The sequence below is a fragment of the Oncorhynchus keta genome, chromosome 10, assembly GCF_023373465.1.
Source record: "Oncorhynchus keta strain PuntledgeMale-10-30-2019 chromosome 10, Oket_V2, whole genome shotgun sequence".
NCBI lineage: Eukaryota > Metazoa > Chordata > Actinopteri > Salmoniformes > Salmonidae > Oncorhynchus > Oncorhynchus keta.
Window position 1 is genome coordinate 77,863,050 of NC_068430.1, and position 18,478 is coordinate 77,881,527.

The 18,478-nt window shown below is 46.9% G+C and overlaps 1 pseudogene; it reads right to left on the reverse strand.

Annotated features, from left to right (window-relative positions):
* The window catches only part of LOC127932423 (Kv channel-interacting protein 2-like), a 32,009-nt pseudogene that overhangs the window by 2,919 nt on the left and 10,612 nt on the right, over positions 1–18,478 (reverse strand).

Genomic DNA, 18,478 nt, shown 5'->3' on the forward strand with positions numbered 1-18,478 from the left:
GTTAAACAATTTAAAGGTAATGCTACCAAATACTAATTGAGTGTATGTAAACCTCTGACCCACTGGGAATGTGATGAAAGAAATAAAAGCTGAAATAAATCATTCTCTCTACTATTATTCTGACATTTCACATTCTAAAAATAAAGTGGTGATCCTAACTGACCTAAGGCAGGGAATTTTTACTAGGATTAAATGTCAGGAATTGTGAAAAACGGTGTTTAAATGTATTTGGCTCAGGTGTATGTAAACTTCCGACTTCAACTGTACATACATACACACACACACACACACACACACACACACACACACACACACACACACACACACACACACATCGTACCATACCTCTTTGGTGATGAAGCCATCTTTGTTGAGGTCGTAGAGGTTAAAAGCCCAGTTGAGTTTCTCTGTGACAGAGCCTCTCAGGATGATTGACAGGCCTGTGACGAAGTCTTCGAAGCTCACCGTTCCATTCTTGTGGGTGTCAAACGCTTCGAACAGAAAATGAGCGTAGGTGCTGGAGTCTGAATGAGGGGAAAGGGGGAAACCTAGTCAGTTGTACAACTGTAGGTGCTGGAGTCTGAATGAGGGGAAGGGAAAGAAACCTAGTCAGTTGTACAACTGTAGGTGCTGGAGTCTGAATGAGGGGAAGGGAAAGAAACCTAGTCAGTTGTACAACTGTAGGTGCTGGAGTCTGAATGAGGGGAAAGAGGGAAACCTAGTCAGTTGTACAACTGTAGGTGCTGGAGTCTGAATGAGGGGAAAGAAACCTAGTCAGTTGTACAACTGTAGGTGCTGGAGTCTGAATGAGGGGAAGGGAAAGAAACCTAGTCAGTTGTACAACTGTAGGTGCTGGAGTCTGAATGAGGGGAAGGGAAAGAAACCTAGTCAGTTGTACAACTGTAGGTGCTGGAGTCTGAATGAGGTGAAAGAGGGAAACCTAGTCAGTTGTACAACTGTAGGTGCTGGAGTCTGAATGAGGGGAAAGAGGGAAACCTAGTCAGTTGTACAACTGTAGGTGCTGGAGTCTGAATGAGGGGAAAGAGGGGAACCTAGTCAGTTGTACAACTGAATGCCTTCAACTGAAATGTGTCTTCGCATTTAACCCCAACCCCTCTGAATCAGAGAGGTACAGGGGGGCTGCCTTAATCGACATCCACGTCTTCGGCGCCCGGGGAGGAAGTGAGAGAGGGGGATACTGAGAGACTGAAAGGCTGAGAGAGAGAGAGAAAAACCTTGACAAAGTACAGGCTCAGTGAGCACAGCCTTGCTATTGAGAAGTGTAGACACAGGAAAACGTGGCTCCCTGTAGAGGAAAGGCTGTGCAACCACAGCAGAACCCAAGACAGAGCTGCATTTCCTGACAAAATGTCAAAAATATTCATCAATTAGAGAGCTTAATTTCCCCAAATTTGAAACCCTTATTCAAGGTTTCAAAGACCTCTCTGATGAGGATAGGCTACCCGTCCTGTTGGGGGAAGATGCAGAGAGCTGTGGTTTGGCAGCGCACTACATTGCTGCATGTCATAAGATGAGGGACAGACAGTGTCTGACAGACCAACCAACCTGCACATGTACTCTATGCTTATTGTTCAATATATGGTTATTTTGACCCTTGGTTATTGTTGTCCCATTGACAATTTTGATCATAATTATGTTTTGTAAATCTCTAAAGTAAGATTTGGCGATATGTACATTGTTATGTCATGCCAATAAAGCAAATATAATTGCTATATATATATATATATAAATAAGAGAGAGAGAGAGAGAGAGAGAGAGAGAGAGAGAGAGAGAGAGAGAGAGAGAGAGAGAGAGAGAGAGAGAGAGAGAGAGAGAAAAAGCGAAAAACTTACACAGGATTCCATGCACAGGTGCAGCACACACTTAGACACTCACCTCCCTGAGGAAAGAACTGGGAGTAGATTAACTTGAATGTCTCTTCATCCACCACACCACTAGGGCATTCCTATTGGACAATCAACAGAATGTTAGAACACGGAGACAGACAGACACCACTAGGGCATTCCTATAGAACAATCAACAGAATTTTATGCTGCACCACTATACTGCTTTGACAATATCTACAAATGTTATTTCATGTCAATAAAGCAATCTGAATTGGAATGAGAGAGAGAGAGAGAGAGAGAGAGAGAGAGAGAGAGAGAGAGAGAGAGAGAGAGAGAGAGAGAGAGAGAGAGAGAGAGAGAGAGAGAGAGAGAGAGAGAGAGAGAGAGAGAGAGAGAGAGAGAGAGAGAGAGAGAGAGAGAGAGAGAGTCCTCAGGGACAGACGTACATTCTTGAAGCCCCTGTAGAGGATCTGTAGTTCTCTCCTGGTGAACTTAGTCTGTTGTAGTAGCTGGTCCAACCCCTCTGGTCTATAACACACTGTAGATAACTCTCCATCCTCCACTACACTGTCTGTAGGAGGGGAAGAGAGAGAGAAGGCATGGTGGTTATGCTCACACACACCCTATTGTGTGTGAGAAAGAGGAAGAGAGAAGCAGAAGTGAAAGAGATAAAGATAGAAGAGAAGACAATGATACTCAGTTCCCTGTTACCAGTGGTGTAAAGTACACTTCAGTTAAAATACTGTACTTTAAAGTACTGCTTAAGTCACTTTTGGGGGTATCTGTACTCTACTTTACTATTCATATTTTTTACAACTTTTACTTCACTACATTCTTACAGAAAATAAAGTATTTTTACCTCCATACATTTTCCCTGACACCCAAAACTAATCCTTATATTTTCAGCTTTGTTTGTAACTGATGTCTGAGTGTTGGAGTGTCCCTGGCTATCAGTAAATAACTAGAGGTAATCATGTAACTGATGTCTGAGTGTTGGAGTGTCCCTGGCTATCAGTAAATAACTAGAAGTAATCATGTAACTGATGTCTGAGTGTTGGAGTGTCCCTGGCTATCGGTAAATAACTAGAGGTAATCATGTAACTGATGTCTGAGTGTTGGAGTGTCCCTGGCTATAGGTAAATAACTAGAGGTAATCATGTAACTGATGTCTGAGTGTTGGAGTGTCCCTGGCTATCAGTAAATAACTAGAGGTAATCATGTAACTGATGTCTGAGTGTTGATGGAGTGTCCCTGGCTATCAGTAAATAACTAGAGGTAATCATGTAACTGATGTCTGAGTGTTGGAGTGTCCCTGGCTATAGGTAAATAACTAGAGGTAATCATGTAACTGATGTCTGAGTGTCCCTGGCTATCAGTAAATAACTAGCGGTAATCATGTAACTGATGTCTGAGTGTTGGAGTGTCCCTGGCTATAGGTAAATAACTAGAGGTAATCATGTAACTGATGTCTAACTAAGCAGTAATCATGTAACTGATGTCTGAGTGTTGGAGTGTCCCTGGCTATAGGTAAATAACTAGCAGTAATCATGTAACTGATGTCTGAGTGTTGGAGTGTCCCTGGCTATAGGTAAATAACTAGCAGTAATCATGTAACTGATGTCTGAGTGTTGGAGTGTCCCTGGCTATAGGTAAATAACTAGCAGTAATCATGTAACTGATGTCTGAGTGTTGGAGTGTCCCTGGCTATCAGTAAATAACTAGCGGTAATCATGTAACTGATGTCTGAGTGTTGGAGTGTCCCTGGCTATAGGTAAATAACTAGAGGTAATCATGTAACTGATGTCTGAGTGTTGGAGTGTCCCTGGCTATCAGTAAATAACTAGCGGTAATCATGTAACTGATGTCTGAGTGTTGGAGTGTCCCTGGCTATCAGTAAATAACTAGCAGTAATCATGTAACTGATGTCTGAGTGTTGGAGTGTCCCTGGCTATCGGTAAATAACTAGCAGTAATCATGTAACTGATGTCTGAGTGTTGGAGTGTCCCTGGCTATAGGTAAATAACTAGAGGTAATCATGTAACTGATGTCTGAGTGTTGGAGTGTCCCTGGCTATCGGTAAATAACTAGAGGTAATCATGTAACTGATGTCTGAGTGTTGGAGTGTCCCTGGCTATCAGTAAATAACTAGAGGTAATCATGTAACTGATGTCTGAGTGTTGGAGTGTCCCTGGCTATCAGTAAATAACTAGAGGTAATCATGTAACTGATGTCTGAGTGTTGGAGTGTCCCTGGCTATAGGTAAATAACTAGAGGTAATCATGTAACTGATGTCTGAGTGTTGGAGTGTCCCTGGCTATAGGTAAATGAAATAAAACATCTAGAAAATGGTGGTGTCTGGTTTGCTTAACATAAGGAATTTAAAATGATTAATACTTTACTTTTATTTTTGATACTTAGGTGCATTTTAGCAATTACATTTACTTTTGATTCTTAACTTTATTTAAAACCAAATACTTTTCGACTTTTACTCAAGTAGTATTTTACTGGCTGACTTTCACTTTTACTTGAGTCATTTTCTATTAAGGGATCTTCACTTTTACTCAAGTGTGACAGTTGGTTACTTTTTCCACCACTGCAGGTAGCTAGCACTGCAGTTTGAGTTTACGTTTTCACTTTGTTTATGAAGAAGAAGCATCAGAGAGAGAGAGAGAGGGTGAGAGAGAGAGCTATATTTTGTTCTATGTTTTCTTATTTTTAGTTTACCTTCCACTTACTTAGCTAGGTAATTTAGCAACAACCTAACTCAAATAGAGAGGAATGCTATTTATGTTAGCTAGCTGGCTAAAGCTATCCAACACGGCAACTTGTCTGTGTAACTGCCTATTACACTTGTTTAGCAAGGGCTCGAAGGGGGGCGGAGGAACGGAGGAAGGGGTGGGGATATGCAAACGAGCACTTGCTTTGACTGAGTGAGGGGGCGGTTCTGGAGCGACAGCAGGGCAGCAGCTTGATGAACCTCTGTTTTATAGTTCGCTTGCTGTGGTTGGATGCTGGGTTACCTGGAAGTAACCAATCACAGCACAGATTAGAGCAGGGTGGCACGACCCCATAGAATGGACTCAAATCACACATATGCATGCACACAAGTTGAAGTAGTCATTATTCCATCTTGATGCTATAGTTAGTTTGCTGATCTGGCTTTAGGTTATAGTCTCTTATGATAGGTGATATATTATATACATATATAGAAAGAGAGAGACCGAGTTGCAGTGTTTTATCAGTTAGTCTGACTCTGGTCTCTAGTGTATAAAGTGTCACACATAGTGACTGTTTTCTAGTCTCTATTTTCATCTCTCTCTCTCTCTCTCTCTCATCATCATCATCATCATCAGAAAGGCCAGGCCACCAGTAACCAGCTGTGGTTGACAGGTTCCATCTACAGAGCGGAGGGTTCCGAGTAGAACAGCCGTCTCCATGGCAACCTGACAGATGTATAAACACAGGAGTGTAAATGCCTGCCTGCTTCCTTCTCACGGTTGTTGCTTTCCATCATTCTCTATCTTCACACAGGAGAGACTGGTTGGTGGTGTTGCTTTCCATCATTCTCTATCTTCACACAGGAGAGACTGGCTTAGTGGTGTTGCTTTCCATCATTCTCTATCTTCACACAGGAGAGACTGGTTTAGTGGTGTTGCTTTCCATCATTCTCTATCTTCACACAGGAGAGACTGGCTTAGTGGTGTTGCTTTCCATCATTCTCTATCTTCACACAGGAGAGACTGGCTTAGTGGTGTTGCTTTCCATCATTCTCTATCTTCACACAGGAGAGAATGGTTTGGTGGTGTTGCTTTCCATCATTCTCTATCTTCACACAGGAGAGACTGGCTTAGTGGTGTTGCTTTCCATCATTCTCTATCTTCACACAGGAGAGACTGGTTTAGTGGTGTTGCTTTCCATCATTCTCTATCTTCACACAGGAGAGACTGGCTTAGTGGTGTTGCTTTCCATCATTCTCTATCTTCACACAGGAGAGACTGGCTTAGTGGTGTTGCTTTCCATCATTCTCTATCTTCACACAGGAGAGACTGGCTTAGTGGTGTTGCTTTCCATCATTCTCTATCTTCACACAGGAGAGACTGGCTTAGTGGTGTTGCTCTCCATCATTCTCTATCTTCACACAGGAGAGACTGGTTGGTGGTGTTGCTTTCCATCATTCTCTATCTTCACACAGGAGAGACTGGTTGGTGGTGTTTCTTTCCATCATTCTCTATCTTCACACAGGAGAGAATGGCTTAGTGGTGTTGCTTTCCATCATTCTCTATCTTCACACAGGAGAGAATGGCTTAGTGGTGTTGCTTTCCATCATTCTCTATCTTCACACAGGAGAGACTGGTTGGTGGTGTTGCTTTCCATCATTATCTATCTTCACACAGGAGAGAATAGTTGGTGGTGTTGCTTTCCATCATTATCTATCTTCACACAGGAGAGAATGGCTTAGTGGTGTTGCTTTCCATCATTCTCTATCTTCACACAGGAGAGAATGGCTTAGTGGTGTTGCTTTCCATCATTCTCTATCTTCACACAGGAGAGACTGGTTGGTGGTGTTTCTTTCCATCATTCTCTATCTTCACACAGGAGAGACTGGTTGGTGGTGTTGCTTTCCATCATTCTCTATCTTCACACAGGAGAGACTGGTTGGTGGTGTTTCTTTCCATCATTCTCTATCTTCACACAGGAGAGACTGGTTGGTGGTGTTGCTTTCCATCATTCTCTATCTTCACACAGGAGAGACTGGTTGGTGGTGTTGCTTTCCATCATTCTCTATCTTCACACAGGAGAGACTGGTTGGTGGTGTTGCTTTCCATCATTCTCTATCTTCACACAGGAGAGACTGATTGGTGGTGTTTCTTTCCATCATTATCTATCTTCACACAGGAGAGACTGGTTGGTGGTGTTGCTTTCCATCATTCTCTATCTTCACACAGGAGAGACTGGTTGGTGGTGTTGCTTTCCATCATTCTCTATCTTCACACAGGAGAGACTGGTTGGTGGTGTTTCTTTCCATCATTCTCTATCTTCACACAGGAGAGAATGGCTTAGTGGTGTTGCTTTCCATCATTCTCTATCTTCACACAGGAGAGACTGGTTGGTGGTGTTGCTTTCCATCATTCTCTATCTTCACACAGGAGAGAATGGCTTAGTGGTGTTGCTTTCCATCATTCTCTATCTTCACACAGGAGAGAATGGTTGGTGGTGTTGCTTTCCATCATTCTCTATCTTCACACAGGAGAGACTGGTTTAGTGGTGTTGCTTTCCATCATTCTCTATCTTCACACAGGAGAGAATGGCTTAGTGGTGTTGCTTTCCATCATTCTCTATCTTCACACAGGAGAGAATGGTTTGGTGGTGTTGCTTTCCACCATTCTCTATCTTCACACAGGAGAGACTGGTTTGGTGGTGTTGCTTTCCATCATTCTCTATCTTCACACAGGAGAGAATGGTTGGTGGTGTTGCTTTCCATCATTCTCTATCTTCACACAGGAGAGAATGGCTTAGTGGTGTTGCTTTCCATCATTCTCTATCTTCACACAGGAGAGACTGGTTGGTGGTGTTGCTTTCCATCATTCTCTATCTTCACACAGGAGAGAATGTTAGTGGTGTTGCTTTCCATCATTCTCTATCTTCACACAGGAGAGAATGGCTTAGTGGTGTTGCTTTCCATCATTCTCTATCTTCACACAGGAGAGAATGGCTTAGTGGTGTTGCTTTCCATCATTCTCTATCTTCACACAGGAGAGATGGTTGAGTGGTGTTGCTTTCCATCATTCTCTATCTTCACACAGGAGAGAATGGTTAGTGGTGTTGCTTTCCATCATTCTCTATCTTCACACAGGAGAGACTGGCTTAGTGGTGTTGCTTTCCATCATTCTCTATCTTCACACAGGAGAGACTCTTGAGTGGTGTTGCTTTCCATCATTCTCTATCTTCACACAGGAGAGACTGGTTGGTGGAACCAGGCTTTCCATCATTCTCTATCTTCACACAGGGAGAGATTCTCTTAGTGGTGTTGCTTTCCATCATTCTCTATCTTCACACAGGAGAGACTGGTTGGTGGTGTTGCTTTCCATCATTCTCTATCTTCACACAGGAGAGACTGGTTGAGTGGTGTTGCTTTCCATCATTTCTATCTTCACACAGTGGAGACTGGTTTGGCATTAGCTTTCCATCATTTCTATCTTCACACAGGAGAGACTGGTTGGTGGTGTTGACTTTCCATCATTCTCTATCTTCACACAGGAGAGACTGGTTGGTGGTGTTGCTTTCCATCATTCTCTATCTTCACACAGAACCTGGTGGTGTTCTTTCCATCATTCTCTATCTTGAGAACCAGGACTGGTACCTTCTTTCCATCATTCTGCAATATCTTCTGAGTGGTGTGCAAACCATCACTTCTCTGAGTGATTAACCTAGTGTAGGTGTGTGAGAACCAGGCTCTGACAGATTCTCTGAGTGGTGTGAGAACCAGGCTCTGACAGATTCTCTGAGTGGTGTGAGAACCAGGCTCTGACAGAATCTCTTTGAGTGGTGTGAGAACCAGGCTCTGACAGATTCTCTGAGTGGTGTGAGAACCAGGCTCTGACAGATTCTCTGAGTGGTGTGAGAACCAGGCTCTGACAGATTCTCTGAGTGGTGTGAGATTTCCCAGGCTCTGACAGATTCTCTGAGTGGTGTGAGAACCAGGCTCTGACAGATTCTCTGAGTGGTGTGAGAACCAGGCTCTGACAGATTCTCTGAGTAGTGTGAGAACCAGGCTCTGACAGATTCTCTGAGTAGTGTGAGAACCAGGCTCTGACAGATTCTCTGAGTGGTGTCTTGGTATTAGAACCAGGTTTTGATTCATTCTCTGAGTGGTGTCTTGGCATTAGAACCAGGTTTTGACTAAATCTTTGAGTGGTGTCTTGGCATGAGAACCAGGTTTGACTAAATCTTTGAGTGGTGTCTTGGCATTAGAACCAGGTTTTGACTAAATCTTTGAGTGGTGTCTTGGCATGAGAACCAGGCCTTGTCCTTAATGGTACCTTATTCCCTATATAGTGTCCTATGCAATAATCACTTCCCTTTCTGATTAACCTATGGGCTCACATTCAGTTCGGCAATAATCACTTCCCTTTCTGATTAACCTTGGGCTCACTCGGCAATAATCACTTGATTCTGATTAACCATGGGCTCACTCACCTATTAATCACTTCCTTTTTGAGTTAACCTATGGGCTCACTCGGGCAATAATCACTTCCCTTTCTGATTAACCAAACCAAGGAGCAATAATCACTTCCTTTTCATTAACCATGGGCTCAGCGGCAATAATCACTTCCCTTTCTGATTAACCTATGGGCTCTCTGGCAATAATCACTTCTTTTCTGATTAACCTATGGGCTCACTCGGGCAATAATCACTTCCTTTTCTGATTAACCTATGGGCTCATTTCGGCAATAATCACTTCCCTTTCTGATTAACCTATGGGCTCACAGAGCAATAATCACTTCCTTTTCTGATTAACCTATGGGCTCACTCGGGCAATAATCACTTCCCTTTCTGATTAACCTATGGGCTCACTCGGGCAATAATCACTTCCCTTTCTGATTAACCTATGGGCTCACTCAGCAATAATCACTTCCTTTTCTGATTAACCTATGGGCTCACAGAGAGGCAATAATCACTTCCCTTTCTGATTAACCTATGGGCTCACTCAGAAATAATCACTTCCCTTTCTGATTAACCTATGGGCTCACTCAGCAATAATCACTTCCTTTCTGATTAACCTATGGGCTCACTATGGGGCAATAATCACTTCCCTTTCTGATTAACAGATGGGCTCATTTCGGAAATAATCACTTCCCTTTCTGATTAACCTCTGGGCTCACTCAGCAATAATCATTTCCCTTTCTGATTAACCTCTGGGCTCACTCAGCAATAATCATTTCCCTCTTTCTGATTAACCTATGGGCTCTCTCAGCAATAATCATTTCCCTTTCTGATTAACCTATGGGCTCACTCAGCAATAATCACTTCCCTTTCTGATTAACCTATGGGCATAAACCTCAGGGAGCATTTATATGTCAACTCATCCCTTGTCTCTCACTTGATGTTCTGCAGTCACAATGACCTTCCACCTCCTTGCACCACCAGCGTAACAACCTGGAGGCTAGTCATCAGAACCATTTGTCCAAGAGGGTTATTGCTATTCTCAGACCTTCCACCTCCTCCACACCACCAGCGTAACAACCTGGAGGCTAGTCATCAGAACCTGGTAGCAAGTCAAGAGGGGTCATTGTATTCTCAATGGGGACCTTCCACCTCCTGGCAGCACCACCAGCGTAACAACCTGGACAGGCTAGTCATCAGAACCCCGTTGTCCAAGAGGGGCATTTCAACACCTCAATGACCTTCCACCTCCTCAAGTCACCACCAGCGTAACAACCTGGAGGCTAGTCATCAGAACCCTGTTCTCCAAGAGGGGTCATTGTATTCTGTCTCTGATGTCATTCAGTTAAGACGGTACAACGATTGAACTCTCAGATCTTCTAGAAGGATTTGTCTTTGAGGCCTGCGGCAAGACCACTGATTCACCCACCACACAGCTCCTCACCTATTCAAACGGTCTACAGTCACCATTTTGTAGTGAGCAGCAGTGGGCCTACTTGGACCTTCTACCAGCCCGATTCAAACCAAGGAGCACAGTCATTCCAGGACCAGACAACAGCATTACAACACCTTGGAGAGCTACACAGACCTCTGGCAGCAAGTCACAGATAGAGCATTACAACAGTATGGGGACAGCTACAAGACCTCTGGTAGCAAGTCACAGAGAGAGCATTACAACAGTATGGGGACAGCTACACAGACCTCTGGCAGCAAGTCACAGAGAGAGCATTACAACACCTTGGAGAGCTACACAGACCTCTGGTAGCAAGTCACAGAGAGAGCATTACAACAGTATGGGGACAGCTACACAGACCTCTGGCAGCAAGTCACAGAGAGAGCATTTCAACACCTTGGACAGCTACACAGACCTCTGGTAGCAAGTCACAGAGAGAGCATTACAACAGTTGGGACAGCTACACAGACCTCTGGCAGCAAGTCACAGATAGAGCATTACAACAGAGAGCTACACAGACCTCTGGCAGCAAGTCACAGATAGAGCATTACAACAGTATGGGGACAGCTACACAGACCTCTGGCAGCAAGTCACAGAGAGAGCATTACAACAGTATGGACAGCTACACAGACCTCTGGTAGCAAGTCACAGAGAGAGCATTACAACAGTATGGGGACAGCTACACAGACCTCTGGTAGCAAGTCACAGATAGAGCATTTCAACACCTTGGAGAGCTACACAGACCTCTGGTAGCAAGTCACAGAGAGAGCATTACAACAGTATGGGGACAGCTACACAGACCTCTGGCAGCAAGTCACAGAGAGAGCATTACAACAGTATGTGGACAGCTACACAGACCTCTGGTAGCAAGTCACAGAGAGAGCATTACAACAGTATGTGGACAGCTACACAGACCTCTGGCAGCAAGTCACAGAGAGAGCATTACAAAAGTATGGGGAGAGCTACACAGACCTCTGGCAGCAAGTCACAGATAGAGCATTACAACAGTATGTGGACAGCTACACAGACCTCTGGTAGCAAGTCACAGAGAGAGCATTACAACAGTATGTGGACAGCTACACAGACCTCTGGCAGCAAGTCACAGAGAGCATTACAACAGTATGGGACAGCTACACAGACCTCTGGTAGCAAGTCACAGAGAGAGCATTACAACAGTATGGGGACAGCTACACAGACCTCTGGTAGCAAGTCACAGATAGAGCATTACAACAGTATGGGGACAGCTACACAGACCTCTGGTAGCAAGTCACAGAGAGAGCATTACAACAGTATGGGGACAGCTACACAGACCTCTGGCAGCAAGTCACAGAGAGAGCATTACAACAGTATGTGGACAGCTACACAGACCTCTGGTAGCAAGTCACAGAGAGAGCATTACAACAGTATGTGGACAGCTACACAGACCTCTGGCAGCAAGTCACAGAGAGAGCATTACAAAAGTATGGGGAGAGCTACACAGACCTCTGGCAGCAAGTCACAGATAGAGCATTACAACAGTATGGGGACAGCTACACAGACCTCTGGTAGCAAGTCACAGATAGAGCATTACAACAGTATGGGGACAGCTACACAGACCTCTGGCAGCAAGTCACAGATAGAGCATTACAACAGTATGTGGACAGCTACACAGACCTCTGGTAGCAAGTCACAGAGAGAGCATTACAACAGTATGTGGACAGCTACACAGACCTCTGGTAGCAAGTCACAGATAGAGCATTACAACAGTATGTGGACAGCTACACAGACCTCTGGTAGCAAGTCACAGATAGAGCATTACAACAGTATGGGGACAGCTACACAGACCTATGGCAGCAAGTCACAGAGAGAGCATTACAACAGTATGTGGACAGCTACACAGACCTCTGGTAGCAAGTCACAGAGAGAGCATTACAACAGTATGTGGACAGCTACACAGACCTCTGGTAGCAAGTCACAGATAGAGCATTACAACAGTATGGGGACAGCTACACAGACCTATGGCAGCAAGTCACAGAGAGAGCATTACAACAGTATGTGGACAGCTACACAGACCTCTGGTAGCAAGTCACAGATAGAGCATTACAACAGTATGGGGACAGCTACACAGACCTATGGCAGCAAGTCACAGAGAGAGCATTACAACAGTATGTGGACAGCTCCACAGACCTCTGGTAGCAAGTCACAGAGAGAGCATTACAACAGTATGTGGACAGCTACACAGACCTCTGGCAGCAAGTCACAGATAGAGCATTACAACAGTATGTGGACAGCTACACAGACCTCTGGTAGCAAGTCACAGATAGAGCATTACAACAGTATGTGGACAGCTACACAGACCTATGGCAGCAAGTCACAGATAGAGCATTACAACAGTATGTGGACAGCTACACAGACCTCTGGTAGCAAGTCACAGAGAGAGCATTACAACAGTATGTGGACAGCTACACAGACCTCTGGCAGCAAGTCACAGAGAGAGCATTACAACAGTATGTGGACAGCTACACAGACCTCTGGTAGCAAGTCACAGAGAGAGCATTACAACAGTATGTGGACAGCTACACAGACCTCTGGTAGCAAGTCACAGATAGAGCATTACAACAGTATGTGGACAGCTACACAGACCTCTGGTAGCAAGTCACAGATAGAGCATTACAACAGTATGTGGACAGCTACACAGACCTCTGGTAGCAAGTCACAGAGAGAGCATTACAACAGTATGTGGACAGCTACACAGACCTCTGGTAGCAAGTCACAGATAGAGCATTACAACAGTATGTGGACAGCTACACAGACCTCTGGTAGCAAGTCACAGATAGAGCATTACAACAGTATGGGGACAGCTACACAGACCTCTGGTAGCAAGTCACAGATAGAGCATTACAACAGTATGGGGACAGCTACACAGACCTCTGGTAGCAAGTCACAGATAGAGCATTACAACACCTTGGAGAGCTACACAGACCTATGGCAGCAAGTCACAGAGAGAGCATTTCAACACCTTGGAGAGCTACACAGACCTCTGGTAGCAAGTCACAGAGAGAGCATTACAACAGTATGTGGACAGCTACACAGACCCCCTTCTCCCTACAGTACCTTCTACCAGGGTCCTGGTGTCCCCCCCCCCCTCCCCCTACAGTACCTTCTACCAGGGTCCTGGTGTCCCCCCCAAATCCCCCTACAGTACCTTCTACCAGGGTCCTGGTTTTCTCCCCCCATCCCCTACAGTACCTTCTACCAGGGTCCTGGTGTTCTCCCCCCACTCCCCATCCCCCTACAGTACCTTCTACCAGGGTCCTGGTTTTCCCCCCCCACTCCCCATCCCCCTACAGTACCTTCTACCAGGGTCCTGGTGTTCTCCCCCCACTCCCCATCCCCCTACAGTACCTTCTCCCAGGGTCCTGATGTTCCCAACCCCCATCTCCCTACAGTACCTTCTACCAGGGTCCTGGTGTCCCCCCAATCCCCCTATAGGACCTTCTACCAGGGTCCTGGTGTCCCCCCTCCCCATCCCCTACAGTACCTTCTACCAGGGTCCTGGTGTTCCCAACCCCCATCCCCCTACAGTACCTTCTACCAGGGTCCTGGTGTCCCCCCCTCCCCATCCCCCTACAGTACCTTCTACCAGGGTCCTTGTGTCCCCCCTCCCCTACAGTACCTTCTACCAGGGTCCTGGTGTTCCCAACCCCCATCTCCCTACAGTACCATCTACCAGGGTCCTGATGTTCCCAACCCCCATCTCCCTACAGTACCTTCTACCAGGGTCCTGGTGTCCCCCCCCAATCCCCCTATAGTACCTTCTACCAGGGTCCTGGTGCCCCCCCCTCCCCATCCCCTACAGTACCTTCTACCAGGGTCCTGGTGCCCCCTCCCCATCCCCTACAGTACCTTCTACCAGGGTCCTGGTGTCCCCCCATCTCCCTACAGTACCTTCTACCAGGGTCCTGGTGTCCCCCCCTCCCCATCTCCCTACAGTACCTTCTACCAGGGTCCTGGTGTCCCCCCACTCCCCATCTCCCTACAGTACCTTCTACCAGGGTCCTGGTGTTCCCAACCCCCATCCCCCTACAGTACCTTCTACCAGGGTCCTGGTGTCCCCCCTCCCCATCCCCCTACAGTACCTTCTACCAGGGTCCTTGTGTCCCCCCTCCCCCTACAGTACCTTCTACCAGGGTCCTGGTGTTCCCAACCCCCATCTCCCTACAGTACCTTCTACCAGGGTCCTGGTGTTCCCAACCCCCCATCTCCCTACAGTACCTTCTACCAGGGTCCTGGTGTCCCCATCTCCCTACAGTACCTTCTACCAGGGTCCTGGTGTTCCCAACCCCCATCCCCCTACAGTACCTTCTACCAGGGTCCTGGTGTCCCCCCTCCCCATCCCCCTACAGTACCTTCTACCAGGGTCCTGGTGTCCCCCCCCCCCCAATCCCCCTACAGTACCTTCTACCAGGGTCCTGGTGTCCCCCCCCAATCCCCCTACAGTACCCCAGGGTCCTGGTGTTCCCAACCCCCCATCTCCCTACAGTACCTTCTACCAGGGTCCTGGTGCCCCCCACTCCCCATCCCCCTACAGTACCTTCTACCAGGGTCCTGGTGTTCCCAACCCCCATCCCCCTACAGTACCTTCTACCAGGGTCCTGGTCTCCCCCCCCATCCCCTACAGTACCTTCTACCAGGGTCCTGGTGTTCCCAACCCCCATCCCCCTACAGTACCTTCTACCAGGGTCCTGGTGCCCCCCCCCCATCCCCCTACAGTACCTTCTACCAGGGTCCTGGTGTTCCCAACCCCCCATCCCCCTACAGTACCTTCTACCAGGGTCCTGGTGTCCCCCCCCCCCCATCCCCCAGTACCTTCTACCAGGGTCCTGGTGTCCCCCCCCTCCCCATCCCCTACAGTACCTTCTACCAGGGTCCTGGTGTCCCCCCATCCCCCTACAGTACCTTCTACCAGGGTCCTGGTGTCCCCCCTCCCCATCCCCCTACAGTACCTTCTACCAGGGTCCCAGTGAACCAGCGGTACAGGTATCTGGCCACCCTGAGGAGTCGTCTCTTGCATCTTCTTCTGCGATGGCCCATCCTGACCGTGTTCTGGTTGTGGTCGTGAGGTAACGTTTCTGTGGTTACGGAAGTCCTAAGGTTCTTTTCCTAAGGTTCTATGATTGCAATTGTTGGTTATGGTTGTGTAGTTGCAGGTTTAAGGTTATGGTCGTAAGGTTGAAGTTCTCTGTGTTAGTGGTCCTATGGTTCTATGGGTCCAGGGTTTGTAATCCTATTTTCAAGGAGTTCAGTTCCTCTTCCTCTACAGAGAGCTCTGTTAGGACTGGATCTCCATCTGGGTCTGGGTCAAGATGAGCAGCAACTAAACGTCTTTTAATGTCTATGTTTCTCCCTCTCTCTCTCTCTCTCTCCGTCTGTATCTCTCACTCCCTCTCTCCTCTCTCTCTCTATCTCTCTCTCTCTTGCTCCCTGTCTGACTCTCTCACTACCTCTCTCCCTCTCTCTCAGGTCCTGGAGAGCTTGTTCAAATCAGATCCACTTGTTGCGATCTGGTCTTAAAGAGGAAACTGTGTCCTCTCCCCAGGGGTTCCTCTCTCTGGATCTCTCTCTCTTTCTCTGTCTTCTGCATCTCTCTTTCCTCTCTCTCTATCAATCTCTTTCTCACTCTCTCTCTCTGGGTGAAGTTATCTCTAGGTCCAGTTCTAGGATCAGCTTCACCCCCTTATCAAAACTTTAAATGCAAAACTGACCCTAGGGGCAACTTCACTCTACACCGAACCACTCAGTGTTCCTCCATCTGTCACACCCAAAGTGAAATTCCCCTTAGGTGCTGATATTGGGTCGGTTTTGCATTTCCACCACTAATGGTTAAGCTTAGGATTGGAGGAGGCGAAGCTGATCCTAGATCTGTATCTGTAGGAAACCTCGAAGCGACACACTCAAGAGGTCAAGGGTCAGAAAAGGAAGTCTCATTGTTATGTTCTCTCTCCTTCTTCTCTTCTTTCTTCCTCCCAATGTTTCTCTTTCTCTCATGTTCTTTGTTCCAGTTCTTGTGGTGATTGAAACGCTCCCTTTCTCTTTTTCCTCTCTTCTCGATTCTTTTTTTACCTCCTCTTTTACTTTTTTTTCTCCCTTGTGGTGAAACACCTCTCTCTCTGCTCTCCTCTCTCTCTGCTCTGCTCTGCTCTCCTCTCTCTCTGCTCTGCTCTGCTCTCCTCTCTCTCTGCTCTGCTCTCCTCTCTCTCTGCTCTCCTCTCTCTCTGCTCTGCTCTCCTCTCTCTCTGCTCTGCTCTCCTATCTCTCTGCTCTCCTCTCTCTCTGCTCTCCTCTCTCTCTGCTCTCCTCTCTCTCTGCTCTCCTCTCTCTGCTCTGCTCTCCTCTCTCTCTGCTCTGCTCTCCTCTCTCTCTGCTCTCCTCTCTCTCTGCTCTGCTCTCCTCTCTCTCTGCTCTGCTCTGCTCTCTCTCTGCTCTGCTCTCTCTCTGCTCTCCTCTCTCTCTGCTCTGCTCTCCTCTTTCTCTGCTCTCCTCTCTCTGCTCTCCTCTCTCTGCTCTCCTCTCTCTGCTCTCCTCTCTCTCTGCTCTCCTCTCTCTCTGCTCTGCTCTCCTCTCTCTCTGCTCTCCTCTCCTCTCTCTCTGCTCTCCCTCTGCTCTCCTCTCTCTCTGCTCTCCTCTCTCTCTGCTCTGTCTCTGCTCTGCTCTGTCTCTGCTCTGCTCTGCTGTCTCTGCTCTCCTCTATCTCTGCTCTCCTCTCCCTTTTCACTCCCCTCTCCTCTCTCTCTGCTCTGCTCTCCTCTCCCCTCTCTCTCTCTGCTCTCTTCTCTCTGCTCTGCTCTATCTCTACTCTGCTCTCTCTTTTCACTCTCCTCTCTCCTCTCTCTCTGCTCTCTTCTCTCTGCTCTGCTCTCCTCTATCTCTGCTCTCCTCTCCTCTCCCTTTTCACTCCCCTCTCTCTCTCTGCTCTTCTCTCCTCTATCTCTCTCTCCTCTCTCTGCTCTCCTCTCTTTTCCTCTCTCTCTTTTCACTCTCTCTCCTCTCTCTCTGCTTTCTCTCTCTGCTCTCCTCTCTCTCTCTCATCTCTCTCCTCTCTCTTCTCTCATCTCTGCTCTGCTCTCTCTCTCTCCTCTCTCTGCTCTCCTCTCTCTCCTCTCTCTGCTCTCCTCTCTCTCCTCTCTCTGCTCTCCTCTCTCCCCTCTCCCCTCTCCCCTCTCCCCTCTCCTCTCTGCTCTCCTCTCTCTCATCTCTGCTCTGCTCTCCTCTCTCTCCTCTCTCCTCTCTCATCTCTGCTCTGCTCTCCTCTATCTCTCCTCTCTCTCGTCTCCTCTCTCCCCTCTCTTCTCTCTTTGCTTGAGGTGATGCAACACTTCGTGTTTGCACAGATATGACCGATGATCTTTCTTCATGTGCCGTTCTGTTTGATCAGAAAACATCTCACACGCATCTGTCTCTATCAATCTCTTCTCTCCGCCCTCTTCTATATAATCATTTGTCCTCCCTCTCTCTTTCAATCACCTTTTGTTTAACATCTCTCTCTCTCAATCGTTCTCTGCTCCGCTGGCGAATTAGAGTTGATGATCATCGCCATGGAAATGTCACAATCCACCCCGACCGGTTTAAAGGCCAACCAACACAAAGTGCATTCTCCTCATCATATCTGAACCATTAGAGGGTGAATTGTAAAACAGGCCTTAGATCAGTGTGTAGAGGTGAATTTATTATATTCCACATCAAGCTCCTACAACATCACAGAGGGAAACAATACACATTATTAATAAGGCTGTTCTACTTTGAGCATATTGTACAATCTGGGGCTGTATATATCAAGCTGTATCAGTACTGGTCTAGGATCAGTTAAACCTTGATTAGATCATAATCAATAAGACATTATGGACAGGAGGGACCTGGGCCCGTATCCACAAAGCCTCAAAGAGTAGGAGTACTGATCTAGAATCAGTTTGGCCTTTTAGATCATAATTGATATGAGTATATGGACAGGGGGTGGGACCTGATCCTAGACCAGCAC